The 14,117-nt window shown below is 35.8% G+C and overlaps 2 long non-coding RNA genes across 4 annotated transcripts; both read left to right on the forward strand.

Moving 5' to 3' along the window:
• The first annotated feature begins 7,096 nt into the window (after positions 1–7,096).
• Positions 7,097–9,104, forward strand: LOC113286470. 3 transcript variants are annotated; one of them, XR_003329310.1, is made up of 4 exons: positions 7,097–8,603; positions 8,760–8,858; positions 8,953–8,965; positions 9,039–9,104. It is a non-coding gene; the product is annotated as an uncharacterized LOC113286470 (long non-coding RNA). The 3 variants fall into 3 exon arrangements; XR_003329311.1 differs by having other exon boundaries at positions 7,097–7,416; positions 7,518–8,603; positions 8,953–9,098; XR_003329309.1 differs by having other exon boundaries at positions 8,953–9,098.
• Positions 9,105–9,113: 9 nt separating this feature from the next.
• Positions 9,114–11,171, forward strand: LOC113286471. The gene is made up of 3 exons (XR_003329312.1): positions 9,114–9,485; positions 10,795–10,907; positions 11,032–11,171. It is a non-coding gene; the product is annotated as an uncharacterized LOC113286471 (long non-coding RNA).
• The last annotated feature ends 2,946 nt before the right edge of the window (positions 11,172–14,117 follow it).

The following is a 14,117-nucleotide window of genomic DNA, read 5'->3' on the forward strand; positions in this document are numbered from 1 at the left end:
ATGGAAATGATTTTCTATATCCAAAACTCAATCAAATTAATCACAAGTAAACCCGTAATTAATTTAATTGGAATAATAACTAAATCAAATCATAAAAGTGATTAATTTAATTGATTGTGCTCAACATAAGAAAACTCACTGAGCTACGACTAAGATAACCACACGGAGATGACTACCTTAATCGTTCAAATACTCAACATAAGGAAAACCTTAGGGAATATATGACTATATCAACAAGGAATAACTTGGACGGTACCAAAAACCAATATCCAAGGATCAATCAACAACCAAAGGTTGGATTTCCAATTGATGATCTTAACGCACAACCTGTATTATTTCAGTTATATAAAATATAATGCGGAAAATAAATAACACAGACACCAGAAGTTTTGTTAACGAGGAAACCACAAATGCAGAAAAACCCCGGGACCTAGTCCAGATTGAATACAAACTGTATTAAGACGCTACAGACACAAGCCTACTACAAGCTAACTTCGGACTGGACTATAGTTAAACCCCAATCAGTCTCCCACCGATCCAAGGTACAGTTATACTCCTACGCCTCTGATCCCAGCAGGATATTGTGCACTTGATTCCCTTAGATGATCTCACCCACAACTAAGAGTTGCTGCAACCGAAAATCGCAGACTTGATAATAAACAAATCTATCTCACACAGAAAAGTCTATCAAAGGATAAATCTGTCTCCCACAGAAAAACCCTGGGTTTTGTTCCGTCTTAAGATATGAAATCAAGGTGAACAGGAACCAATTGATAATCCGGTCTTATATTCCCGAAGAACATCCTAGATTAATCGATCACCTCTCAACAATCCTTCTTGACTACACAAGCGGTTTGTCGAGGAATCACAAACATTGAGACGAAGATGTTTGTGACTTCTTTATCTTGCTTATCGGAGAACTCTCACGATCTCAAGCCAATCAATATATTGTACTCGTACGATATAATATGCAAGATCAGATCACACAACTACGATAAAAGTAGTATCGGTCTGGCTTCACAATCCCAATGAAGTCTTTAAGTCGTTAACCTGGTTTTAGATAAGAAAACCAAAGGTTAAAGGAGAATCGACTCCAGCGAGCGCATTATTATCACACAAACATGTAGGGATTAGTTTTGCACAATGCTAGATGTCTCCTTTATATAGCCTTCAAATCAGGGTTTTGCCTTAGTTACGAAGCAGTCCATATTCAATGTTAGATGAAAACCTCATTTAGATTCAAGCTAATATTTCTCAACCGTTAGATCGACAAATTAGCTTGTCACACACACTTGGGTAGACGTTTACTGGGTTTGCGAAAACCATGCCCAAACGTGTATGTGTATGTTGGTTCAACATAGTAACCCCAAAGGTTAAACATATGAGCATTTCATATTAACCTTGTTCTTCTTCACCATAACTAGTTCAATTGACTCAAATGAACTAGTTAGAGAGTTGTTCAATTGCTATGAGATCTTATATAACTACGCAAGACACAATTGAAACAAAGATGATTCGATTCAATTTGGATTGGCTCATGAACTTTATAGCCACGGTTTGCATAAAGCATTCCTTAGTAATTTAAGTTTCATGTTCAGAGCACATCTTTAGATCATAACCACTTAAGCTCACAAACAAGTTCGCGGACTTAACGCAACCGGAAGAGTTTTCCAAACTCAGCAGAAAATCTCGGCAAAGAGACTTCATACAGTTCGCGGACTAGGTTCGCGGACTGAATTCGCGGACTAACACGCAAACGAGTTTTTGGAAAATCCCAGCAGAAATTCTTGGTAAGAGAACTTCCGTCAGTTTGCGGACTGAGTTCGCGGACTGGGTTCGCGGACTTGGCAAAGCCAATTCCTCAGGTTTCTCCCAATCAACAAAGTTTGAAAACTTCGGATTAAGGAATACATGGTTATGTAATCTAAACTCTCATTCCAATCATTGAGACATTCTCAGAGGACGTTATATAGACGTTATTCACAGACCGTTTCACGTCAGAGCATTTCTCAAATTAATTGAAACTTTTCATGAATTTCATCACTAGGTGAAGATAAACTTGATCAAAGCGAAACACTTTACCAACACATGATTTCGAGATATAGATAGGAGAGATATACTCAGCTTAAAATATCAAATGTGTATGATCCAGTCTATATATCATACGACTTTTTTTCTCATATGAAGTAGGAGATAGAAGAGATAGACTTTGGAGTGATAGATAAGTTAAAGTCTCCACATACCTTTTTGTTGATGAAGTTCCACGGTTCCTTGAGTATATCTTCGTCGTTGTATGATGAATCGCCATGAAGTCCTTGAGCTCAACTACACTTTTCTATCCTAGTCAGAGACTTAGCTACGTAAACTAGAAATCAAGACTCATAGTTTTGATCACTAACATTGACAAACATGTTTGAGATAGCAATGCATGCGAGGTTGACCGAGCTATGCTCTAACACTTTCCATGTATTAAGAAGTCTTTGACGATGGCGAATTGAGCTTCCAAGTTGAAATTATAACCTTTCCATTTTCTCCATTCCTTCTTAGCTTGAGCTGTAACTTCTCTATTAGTCTCACCTCTAAGTCAAAGTTGGTTGCACATACGACGTAAAGCCATATATTCTTCCACTTTTTTTGCGTATGTCTGAAAATCGAAGATACAATTCAACCCCATCTCGGTTGTTAGTGTTACCTGTTTCACTACAAAAATTCTCAAAAATATTACTCCAATACGATTGACTTGGTAAACCGCATTTCCTTCGTTCTTCTCCCTTCTTTGGATAGCATAGTACAAAATTTTTGCAAAGAGATAAGTCTTCTTCCAAATTAAAGTTGGGTTTATCCTTTGAGTACATTCCATTGAGTTTGTACGAGTTTTGGTGGAGATTGTTGATGTAGAAGGTGTGATTTTGTATTGGAATGGGTGGTTATATGGAGGTGTAGTTATTTCAAGTTTAAATAAGCGGTTGAACAACTAGAACCTTCTATAGATCAGTCTTCAAGCGGATCTATTTTTCAAAATTCAAAAAACTAGCCGATATGATGTGGTATTCAAAATTATAGGTATTTACGGCTAGGAAAACACAAGATAGACCCAGCCATAATTCTGTATAAACCTGCAGGGTTTGTGGTGTGTCAGATTTGAGGCTAGGTATTTCGGGCCGTAAATAATAGTTGTTAATTATTGTCAGAGTTATGGCCTGGATGTATAGCCCATCTAGATGGACCATCTAGCTATGATGCCCATCTAGGTGGACCTAGCCGGTTTCATCACAAAATGGTTTGGTTTACTAAAATCCTGGGAAGTTCGCGATAGGAATTACCAGCTCTCCAGAAGGGCAAATGGGTGATGGCTGATGCTGGTGACTAATAATATTCTCTCCATCGCTGGTGTCAACAAAATAGTTGTATGAAGAATGTGCTGATACTAATATAAACACCTCGATGAGGCACATTCTTCAAAATTTCAATCAATGTTCCCGGCGAGTTACAGGGAACCATGCATAGCAATACTGGCCCAACTTCTGCACAGTCTTAACAGTCTTGAATAGCAATTTCAGCCCATTGAATGGAGAAACACCATGTAGACTAAAATCCTTGACAATACAAAGCTCACTGGGGAGCTATTGGCTCAAACAGAGATTAATCATAGGAATTCTGATGCAGCACAAACTAATCTGAAGCATCGGGCTATTATTGCGTTTACAATTCATTGAGTTATTTATATAGGGAACCAAAACGATTGCCAAATTTCTCATAAATAAAAACAAAAACAAATTGAAGACAGATTTGAAAGGGAAATAGAAATTAAAACTAATTTCAGTAAATATGTAATCATCAGACATTACATGAGCTTAAAGTGCAAACACTAATAGCATGACTGTGTCATGTATGCGTGTGTGAGCATAGTATTGTGAGAGTGCCTGTCGCACGTGCTCAATATATAAACTCAGTCCCATCTCTGTAATCATTATCTTTCTCTTTAATCAAATTGATTATCAAAATCTTTTCTAATACAATGTAGACATTCATTTCGATTGAATATTAAGAAAGATAATGATTACAGAGATGGGACTGAGTTCATATATTCATCAGAACTCGATCTCTCAACTCAATTACTCACGTGCGACAGGCACTCTCACAATACTATGCTCACACACGCATACATGACACAGTCATGCTATTAAACACTTCTTCAATATAACCGGCCTTCGGACAAATCAGACTTCAGCTTCTATCATCCTCAATATCATCGATTTCAATTTGTTTTTCGTCTCTTTTTTGTTCCAAAGAACAGAAGTGACACATCGATGAGAACATAAAATTAAAGCGAAATTAAAGACCCTACTAATCAAAGAGGGGGTAAGACGGCCACCATGCATTAGTATTCTCCCCTGATTTGGCTACCTCAAGTGCTACTGTTAGGACATTGTTCAGACAATGAAGAAACAGAAAAGAGCTTATCCGCGCCCTAAATGATAGTGGAGGAAGGAAGATGATACTTTTTTGAGAGAAGAAATCATTATGCTTTGTATTCTTGTTGTTAAAGATGTTTGAAATAATCATGGTTGCGTTGTTGTGACGATAGCAAAAATGAGAGATCTTTTGTTTATTGATTTTTAGGGTTTCTTTCACTATAGATACAGAAGAAGAAGGAGACGACGGAAGATACAGAAAGTGTTGCAACACTTTCCTACTTATAAGGCATAGAGATCTGCCCGCCTAGAATTAGGGTTAATTGTAATCGTTGATTCGATATCCTTACTGGATTCATCGGATGACACGTATCTCTTGACTGATCAAAATCCTGACCGGGAGATCTGCTTTAGAAGGTTATGATTGTATGTTCGGTTGATTGCATGGTGTTGTGATGCAGGGCGGAAGCGTTGAATAAAATTAAAATCTAAAACCACATATTTCCGAGATACCACTCTCAAGGAAAATACTACTTTTCAATTAATCAAAATCTTCTCCTCTAATATGAAAACATGGAGCTCTTTATATAGATAACTTCCAGACAAATAATCAAAATACTTATTCCTTAAAATAAGAGATTTCTAAACTAATATATAAAATCCCTAAATAAACAATTATATTTCTAAAATATTATTAATAAATGAAAACATCTTAATTAATTACAATATATCTTTCTAGATAATTAAAATATATTAAATAATAATGAAAATATCCAAGCATATTTTCATCCCATGAATACTCCACCATTCTCCCCTTCTCAGAAAAAATTCGCCCTCGAATTTTGCCAGTATTAGTTCTTGTATAAATAATTCGCCGATGAAAATATTTATAATCCGTCGACTTAAAAAATCTTGGCATAATTGCTATTGGACTCAAAAATATTTGCGCTTTGAAAATGTGAAGTTGATGTCGTTGATCCACCTGACTACATACTGCTTTTAGAGAGTATGAATCAACATAACTAGAACATAATATGATCTCATCATCAGGATAAATATCATAAATTGGTGGTAGATTCCAATCCACGGCAACATTATTTTTCTCAACCACAGAAAAAGAAAAAATTCCATCAAACCTTGGGATTTCAAGCTTTAATCCGGACTCCAACGAATCTCGTGGATCATGTGCAACTCCTTGAAATCCTTCTTCCTTGTCGCCAAGGAAGTTTTTTTGTTCATCACCGGTCACTTCCTCCACTCGCTGTAGGCTAGGACCATGATGGGGCTCTTGCTGATGATGCATTTCAGCCAATTGGAGGGTGAGCGCCTTAACCTTCCGTTCTAGATCATCTATTACCGCTTGCTCTTTCTCATCGCTGAGAGCGGCTCTTCGAACAACATCATAATTTCTTCCTCGAAACATGATGCAGGAGCGTTGCCTGTCTCTGAACCAACTGATGCAGGGCGGAAGCGTTGAATAAAATTAAAATCTAAAACCACATATTTCCGAGATACCACTCTCAAGGAAAATACTACTTTTCAATTAATCAAAATCTTCTCCTCTAATATGAAAACATGGAGCTCTTTATATAGATAACTTCCAGACAAATAATCAAAATACTTATTCCTTAAAATAAGAGATTTCTAAACTAATATATAAAATCCCTAAATAAACAATTATATTTCTAAAATATTATTAATAAATGAAAACATCTTAATTAATTACAATATATCTTTCTAGATAATTAAAATATATTAAATAATAATGAAAATATCCAAGCATATTTTCATCCCATGAATACTCCACCATTAAGATATATTAAATAATAATGAAAATATCCAAGCATATTTTCATCCCATGAATACTCCACCATGTTGGTCATAGGGTTGGATGTTTTTGGGTACAGTGAAAAATTTGTAATTTATTCTCGGCTGTTGTATCTCTCGACATGTTACTTTCGAAAAGTCTGTAACTGAGGTTTACAAATGGATTTTCTCAATAATATTGCTCACTTAATTTTAAAAGCACTTTTTACAATGTCTACTCGTCTAATTTGAGGCTTTGGCACAGACACCCGTATTAATCTAAAGAGACCCTTGATGTCGGGAGGAGCAGTAGAAGCTTTCCTTGACCTACACTTTTGGTTCTACGACGACATTAAATGGTAGCATGTAACAACCCTGTTAACACTAAAAACAACCTATTAAGAATCATAATCCAAAGACTCCAAAAGCGATGGTGAATGCCAGGAAGAGAGTATTACATTTTTAAGCAAGTGACGCACATATGTACTTAAGTATGGACTTACAAGATAGGAAAGGATCCAAGATAGCTAGGACCACTTTTGATGTAAACGGACTCACACGAGAAATTATCGTAACTCATGAATCTCCACGGACCTTGTACGGCCAATTTCTCATAAATAAAATCACAAATTGAAACAGATCTAAAGGGGAAATAAACATTAAAACTAATTTCAGTAAGATAAATGCTATCCCACACGAATTTGCCGGATGGCTTTTCACAAAAGCAGCTTCTAAGACGTTGGATGAGCATAAACGGTTAGATTTGCATTCAGTTTAGGACTTATCACTTTCAGTTCTGGACCCACCATTTTCTTTAAAGGGTTCATGAGTTCTAGATTTGGGTTTTAGTTGTGGGATATAGTGATCTAACGGGAGCACTTGATTTTAGGGGTTTTAGTTGTTAGGACATTGTTTCTTCTAGATTTGACTTCTGATGCTGTGAAGAACACGGGATTAGAGTTCAGATTTCTGCTGCTGATTCATGGCGAGAAAGAGATGAAGAACTGAAGATTAAATAGGGATTTCTTCTGGTGATTGAGTTACAGAGATGGGTTCAATTGATTTTAGGGGTTTGAACTGATTTGGATTGAGCAACTGATGATGATTTAGGGTTTGTAGAAGATGGATTTATGCTCGATTTGTGAGAAGAATAATTGGCAGTTTATGTTTGCAATTGGGTCATTCTCAGATTTCGGTTAAATCTTAAACCCTGGCTTCTATTTCTTGAATTTTGTTTTGAGATTTTTTTTGTTTAATTGTGTGTATTGGTTATCTGTTGATCCAACCCTTGAGCAGTGGGAGAAAATCAGGCAATGAGATCGCAAGGGTGGCTACCTTTCTTTTACAGTGCTTATCAGGTATACTCAAGCTTACCTGGATTCCAACCAAATTAGTATTGTTAAGCCTGATTGTGAATTTTATAGTAAATTAGTGACTATGTGACTATTTATGTCATTATAATCATGTGGTTCACTGACATAGAATACTTAAACATCTTTAAGGGTTTCGCAAGTGGATGTGCAGGGAATCTCTTTGAGGAATCTTTAGCATTCAATAGATGTGGAGTGGGATTGTTTATGATGGTTAGCTTATGTATTATCAGAATCATCGGGGTTTGATTCAATATAACTTCTTGAAATAGCTTCTTAAAATTTCTTGATTCAATGTAACTACTTAATCTATGTGCTTATCGTTTTTTAGTGATGCTCACTTTTCTGGTTAACAAAATCGGGGAGCTGCTGCAGAACATGGAGATTGTTTCTACACATACTGACATTCCTGATATAAGAACTAGGATCACTAAGCTAGCAAAGTGGTTTGGATGTTGCATCCTTTTGAGTTTCATTTGTTATTATCTCTATCATGTTTGAGTGACTAACTTCGCTGAATGTCTGGGTTTTGACCATAAGCTAACCAATAAGATTTGGTAAACTCGACTTCTTCATGTGCAACCTAATCGCCACGCTGTTCTTAGTGCTTCAGAATCACGACCAGATTTGGTAAACTCGACTTCTTTTTTGTGATTATCGTTTTTTTTTGTTCAAGAAGGTGAGATGGATATTTTGTGAAGGATTCAAAATCATTAAGATGTCAGTGACTTTGATGGTTTTATACATTAGGCCTGGCCGTATCATTATCTCATTTTGTGTGTCAAGGCCTTGTACTGCCTGGGATCAAGTGAGTGTAGTGAATTTTTTAACATCATTGAACAATCTCTTCTTAACTTTACTCAGATCATTTTTTGTGTATTTGTTGAATGTCAACCCCAAGTAGATCTCCTCCAGCGTGTAAATTTTCTTGTTCGCGATATGGATCAAGGATTTTGGAGTAATGGAGGGTTTTTAGTTCATACAGGCAGGCAATTAGCATCACATAAAGATGGTTTGTATTTATACTTGCATCTTCGTCATCTAATTTTCCTTTTTTGTCAATACACATGTTAGATTAATATGGTTTGTATGATTTGGTTTTACATTATGCGGTGTTTTAGGCAGTTAAGTGCATTACTTAATGAACTCTTGGTTTTTGTTGTTGTAGCCTGATATCCAAATGCCTAGTGACAAGACTCTTGGCGGAGGAGATGATGCATTCAACACTTCTTTCAGTGAAACTGGTGTTGGAAAGTGAGGAAAGAAGGTTGTTCTGTTTTTTATGCTTGACTTGCTTGATTGTCCAAGTGATTTGGTGCATAGGACTAATTTAAGGGTTTCATCCTGTTCGCATTTTGCAGGCTCTGACTGAAGGTGAGCAAAGAACTTGAATCCATATGTACAACAGACGAATGTCTTAGAATGACCTTTTTCATAAAACCCTCAGGTGCCCTATACTGCTGCATCACTCGCACCGGAGGTTCAGAATGCGATCCCAGCATGACTTGTTAGGTAGAGCTCTTATCTCACCAGTTTGAGTAAATGAGTGTTTAGGAATTCTCTTAAGTTCCAAGCCAATGACTTAGTTGAATATGTCATAGAATTTCATTGGATTGAACCAAAAAATAAAAAAAAAAAAAAAAAAAAGTAAATCATCAGTGCCCCTAACCTTGGTTTTGAAAAGTTAGAAGTTTTCCCATGAAAAAAAAAGATATTGAATTAGATTTTTTTATTGCATTTGCAAGTAATACTTGAACTGCCACTTTTCTGTGTGCAGGCGCTCTATTTTTGTGTTCCTTTTCGTGAACAATTGCTTGTTAATTATGCAAATAACAAAAATCCTGGTGATCCAGAAGAGAACCTTTTGACATGTTTGGCAGATTTGTTCACTCAGGTAAGGAGTCTTTTATATGTTTGAATGTAATAGTTGACCATTGTTTGCCACTTCTAGTGAAGAACTAAAGATTATGCATTGATGTATCATGTATGCTTAAGCTTTTGTACATCTTGAACCATGATATTGATGGTAAATCCGGCTTTCAATCATAGATATACAACTTTATTTGTAGGCTCTATATTACAAATTTATCAAAGTCAGTCCAAACCTTCAAAATGTTATTCATCTGCCATATGTTGCTTCTTGTTAGTGGTTTATTTGCGAAACGAAAAATTTGGTACTTAGATAATTCCAGTTCTTTTTGATATGAATTGATTGAAGATATTATAGTTGAATGTGAATGGATTGAAAGGTGTATCCAGGATGTTTGGAATTCCGGCTGAAAATGAACTGCAGGTCAATCTTGACTGGCAGTAATTTTTTTGTTGTTACAAGAAAGTTCATAACGGCTCTGAGCTGTTTCAACTTGCCACGTAGTAACAGCTTTAAGATGTTACGAGGCTTTGTTGCAAAACCATTAGTAACGGCCTTCAGCTGTTACCACGTGTCATTTCGTAACGGCTCTTAGCTGTTACTGAAGCAGTTACAACCCAGTCGTAACGGCCCCATTGTCGTTACAAAAAATGTAACACCCCTTTAGTAACGGCTCATTTCTGTTACTAACCCGGGAATTTGGTGTAGTGGGAGTCCCAAGTTAGTTGAGTCCTCACTGTGTAAGGAAAGAGAAAAACTCTCCTTAGTGTGAGTAAGAGGGAGCTAGGCTCTACCTTACCCGTGAGTATGTAGTGGTGATATGGGTCGTTTGAGATGAGTGGTTTGTGCGGGTGATTAAGTAGTGTGTGTAAAGAGTTCAGTGCACATGAGTGTTTTGTGAGAGATGTACATGTCTAGAGTTTGAGTGTATAGAGATAGTGTAATGGATTTTGGTACATAATTAATGAAATTGTTATTGTATTATAATTATGTCGAAACCTCAACTCACACTCTAGACTTGGTATCGAAATTTCCGCGTGTTAGACTCAACAATTGGAGGTATTGTTGATGCTTGGAGCCACCATTCACTAGCATTACCACCTTTTCCTCAACCGGGACTGCTGGTGGTCGGAGAAGCGGGAAACTAAAGAAAGGTTATTCAGATTCTAGAAATTTCCACCAGAGCACATACTTTACTTTATTAAGAGGAGAAATCTTATGCTTCATATTGTTGTTGTTGAAGATATTTGAAACGATCTGGTTGTGATGGTAATCAAGAAAGACAAATCTGTTTTCTGTTAATTTTTTGGGGGTTTTTGTCTATTCATTGCAGTGACGTCTGAGGATAAAGAAAATAGGGAAAAACTTTACGAGTTTATAAAGGGAGTCAATGATCAAGAAGAAGTCTCTGGAGAAAAATCGGGCGACTAAGTCGGACAAAAATCGGTTTATCTCGTTCTTCAATTTCTCTCTGATTTTGATCCTTCAATGTTGATCTAAAAATTTAATTTATGTTATTTGTTCTTAAATCTATGTTGATTTTAATATTCTACTTCTTTCTTCTTTCTAGGTTCTGATATTGATGCTTGAGGAAGCTTTGGGATGTTGGAGTGGTTTTTCCTAATATTCTTCCTTTCTCTCTTCTTTAAGATTTCTACACAACTTTTGATGTCTGAATTACATGAGATGTTATAAAACCCTACTTTGCAGCACTGTTCATCATATAGATTTCTTCAACAACTTTATTCTCTTACATGTATCCTCGGGTTCCATGTCTTCCGACAAACAAGTCGCCTAATTAATAGTTAACCCTATATTTAATCTATCCAGATGTCATACGAAATTTGACATGTGTTCAACATTCATCAACCAAAACAGAGGTGGAGAATTGTTTATATTACTTCTACACCTCGTTTTCTTCTCCCATAATATCTCTTTTTATTTCTGCAGTTCTTCAATGGATAATGAGATAAGAGAGGTCCAACAAAGAATAGAATACACTAAAAGAGCCTCAACTTTCCTCTAAAATACTGTTACAAGGTGCAGATCAATTCAAATTCAGCTTTCTGGGAAAGGCATACTCTTACATGGTGTATACAGTTGGAGATCTTGATAAAGAGCTAAAAAAGTTGTGGTCGAAAAGTAAGGATATCTTCATCAAAAAAGAAGACAATGATTGTTGGATGATTAATTAAGTTCCATACTCAAGATGAATATGAGATAGTTCTTAAGTTTCGTTCATGGTTCATAGAAGGAGATTTGCTTGTTTTGGAACCTTGGAATCCAAAGATACTGAAAAGCAAGGTAGATTTAACTAAACAGTTATTATGGATGCGTCTTTATAACATGCAGCCTTGTTTTTCAACTCCGGATATTGTAAATGGCGTTGCTGCTGCTATGGGAGAAGTAAAAGAACTAGATCCACCTGACTTTATAGTACTAAAGGGTAAGGTTCAAAAATATTTGGTTTTGATTGATGTTCGTGATCCCCTGAGAAGAGATTTTTGGATGAAGAATGCAGTAGGAGAAGAAATCTGGATTGGTCTTTTTTATGAAAAACAACCTTTCAACCTGTGTGGATACTGTTATACCATTGATCATAAGGAGTCAGAATGTGGAATGATAGAAAATTTTATTCTTCAACAACAACGTGGTTATCTCTCAAGTAATTATTTTCTAGATCCTCTTGCATGGACGAATACTGAAATGAGAGGTGTAAAAAATGTTCATGTTAATATGCATGTTCAACAAGAGGTAGAAAATCCACAAACTTTGGTTAATGAAAATCAGCATAATGAATTGATCTTAAATGAGGATGGCTGCATCCATGCACAAGAAGTTAATGTGAATCATGTATCTGCTACAATGACTCTACCAAAGAATATTAATATTGGTCTTCTGACTCAGCATGAAACAAACAATGCTGAGTTAAATATTCCTTTGGAGCCTTCTGAGTCGACTGCTACAGTTGGTTGTGATAATCAAGGTATGTTAAGGGTTAACTTTAATTCCTCCATTATTGGGCAAGAAGTGGTCCATAGACATGCGAAGAGAATTATAATGGAAGAAGGTGGTCCTAGTAACATTAATGATAAGGATAAACAATTCATACATGATCTAGGAAGTTGTGATACTCTAGAAGTTAACTCAGGTGTTAATGTGGAGCAACAACAGCAGGCTTCAAGTCCACATATGGGTCAACAATCTGGATTCGGATCTAATATGGATCTCTTCAGATCTTATATTGCATTAGGAGATTTTGATGTTACTTTTGAAGATTTCAATGTCAATAACATAGATCCAGACTCATTTCATCCTACCAGAGCATATAAAAAACCATTGCAAGAACTTATAGCTCAATTTGAAGCCAACATTTCAAGTCATAATTCTGATACATCTGATGAAGAACCCTCAGCAAATGCTCATGTCAATCTAGATGATACCTCACAATCACCTAACTTTTATCATTCCTTTCATGGGACAGTTTCTGAGCAAAACTAATCCAAGAGCTTCCACATCAGGCACTGATATTCATGTACAATTCACACATTTCAATCTTTTTTATTATTCAGTACAATCAGTTTTATTTAGCTTTATATCTTGGGTACTTTAGTAGCTTTAATTACAAGCATACGATTACTCCTTTCTGTTTTGATTGCTCAAATAATAAAATGAAGGTGCTATCTTGGAATGTTCAAGGATTAGCTTCTAAAAAAACTAGAGATTATCTAGGAGATATTATTCAGAGGCATAATCCTGATATTGTTTTTTTAATGGAAACTAAGGTGTCAGAAGCTAGAGCTAAAATTTTAACCCAACAATATTGATACCCTAAATCTTTGTTTATTAGCTCAATTGGTCTCTCTGGAGGTCTGATATTACTATGGAAAGAGGGTTTCCCATGTGATATTGTTGTAGCAATAACAATATAATTCACTTTATCATTTCCTCCAATGCCTCGAAACAGGAATGACTTCTCTCATTGGTTTATGGTTCAACATATTATGAGTTGAAACAAAAGAAATGGGAATTTCTTAAGGAACTTAGTGAAAATGTGTTCCAACCTTGGATGGTCTTGGGTGATCTTAATATCCACCTAAATAATCAAGAGGCTTCAACAAGTAGAATATTTTTAGATAATCAGGTATGTAATGTCATTAATAGTGCTGGACTAATGGATATGGGATACGTAGGATCTAAGCATACTTGGAAAAATAGAACAAATAAAAAGGTTACAAGAGAGCTAGGATAGATATGGCCTTACAGAATTCTAATTGGGTTAAAGATTGTCCTAGTTCTAAAGTTTTGCATCTTCCTTTTTTGGGTTCAGATCATTGTCCTTTACTTCTTATAACAGAGGCTAATACTGTTAAACCGATAAATGTGTGGAAATTCTACAGATGCTGGTTAAGGGACTCATCGTGTACTGAATTAATTTCACATACTTGGGATACATCACTAGAAAATGTAGATATTAATACTAAGCTTTTTGCAGTTAGGAGAAACCTATCAAAATGAAATAGACAACATTTTGGTAGATAAATGTTCAAGTCCAACAAATTCATCAGTACCTTTCTCAGTTGCAAGCTCTACCCTATAGTGATAATGTTTCTGATGAGATATGTCTCACTATACACAAGCTTGATTAATGGAAAA

The sequence above is a fragment of the Papaver somniferum genome, chromosome 6 (genome assembly GCF_003573695.1).
Source record: "Papaver somniferum cultivar HN1 chromosome 6, ASM357369v1, whole genome shotgun sequence".
NCBI lineage: Eukaryota > Viridiplantae > Streptophyta > Magnoliopsida > Ranunculales > Papaveraceae > Papaver > Papaver somniferum.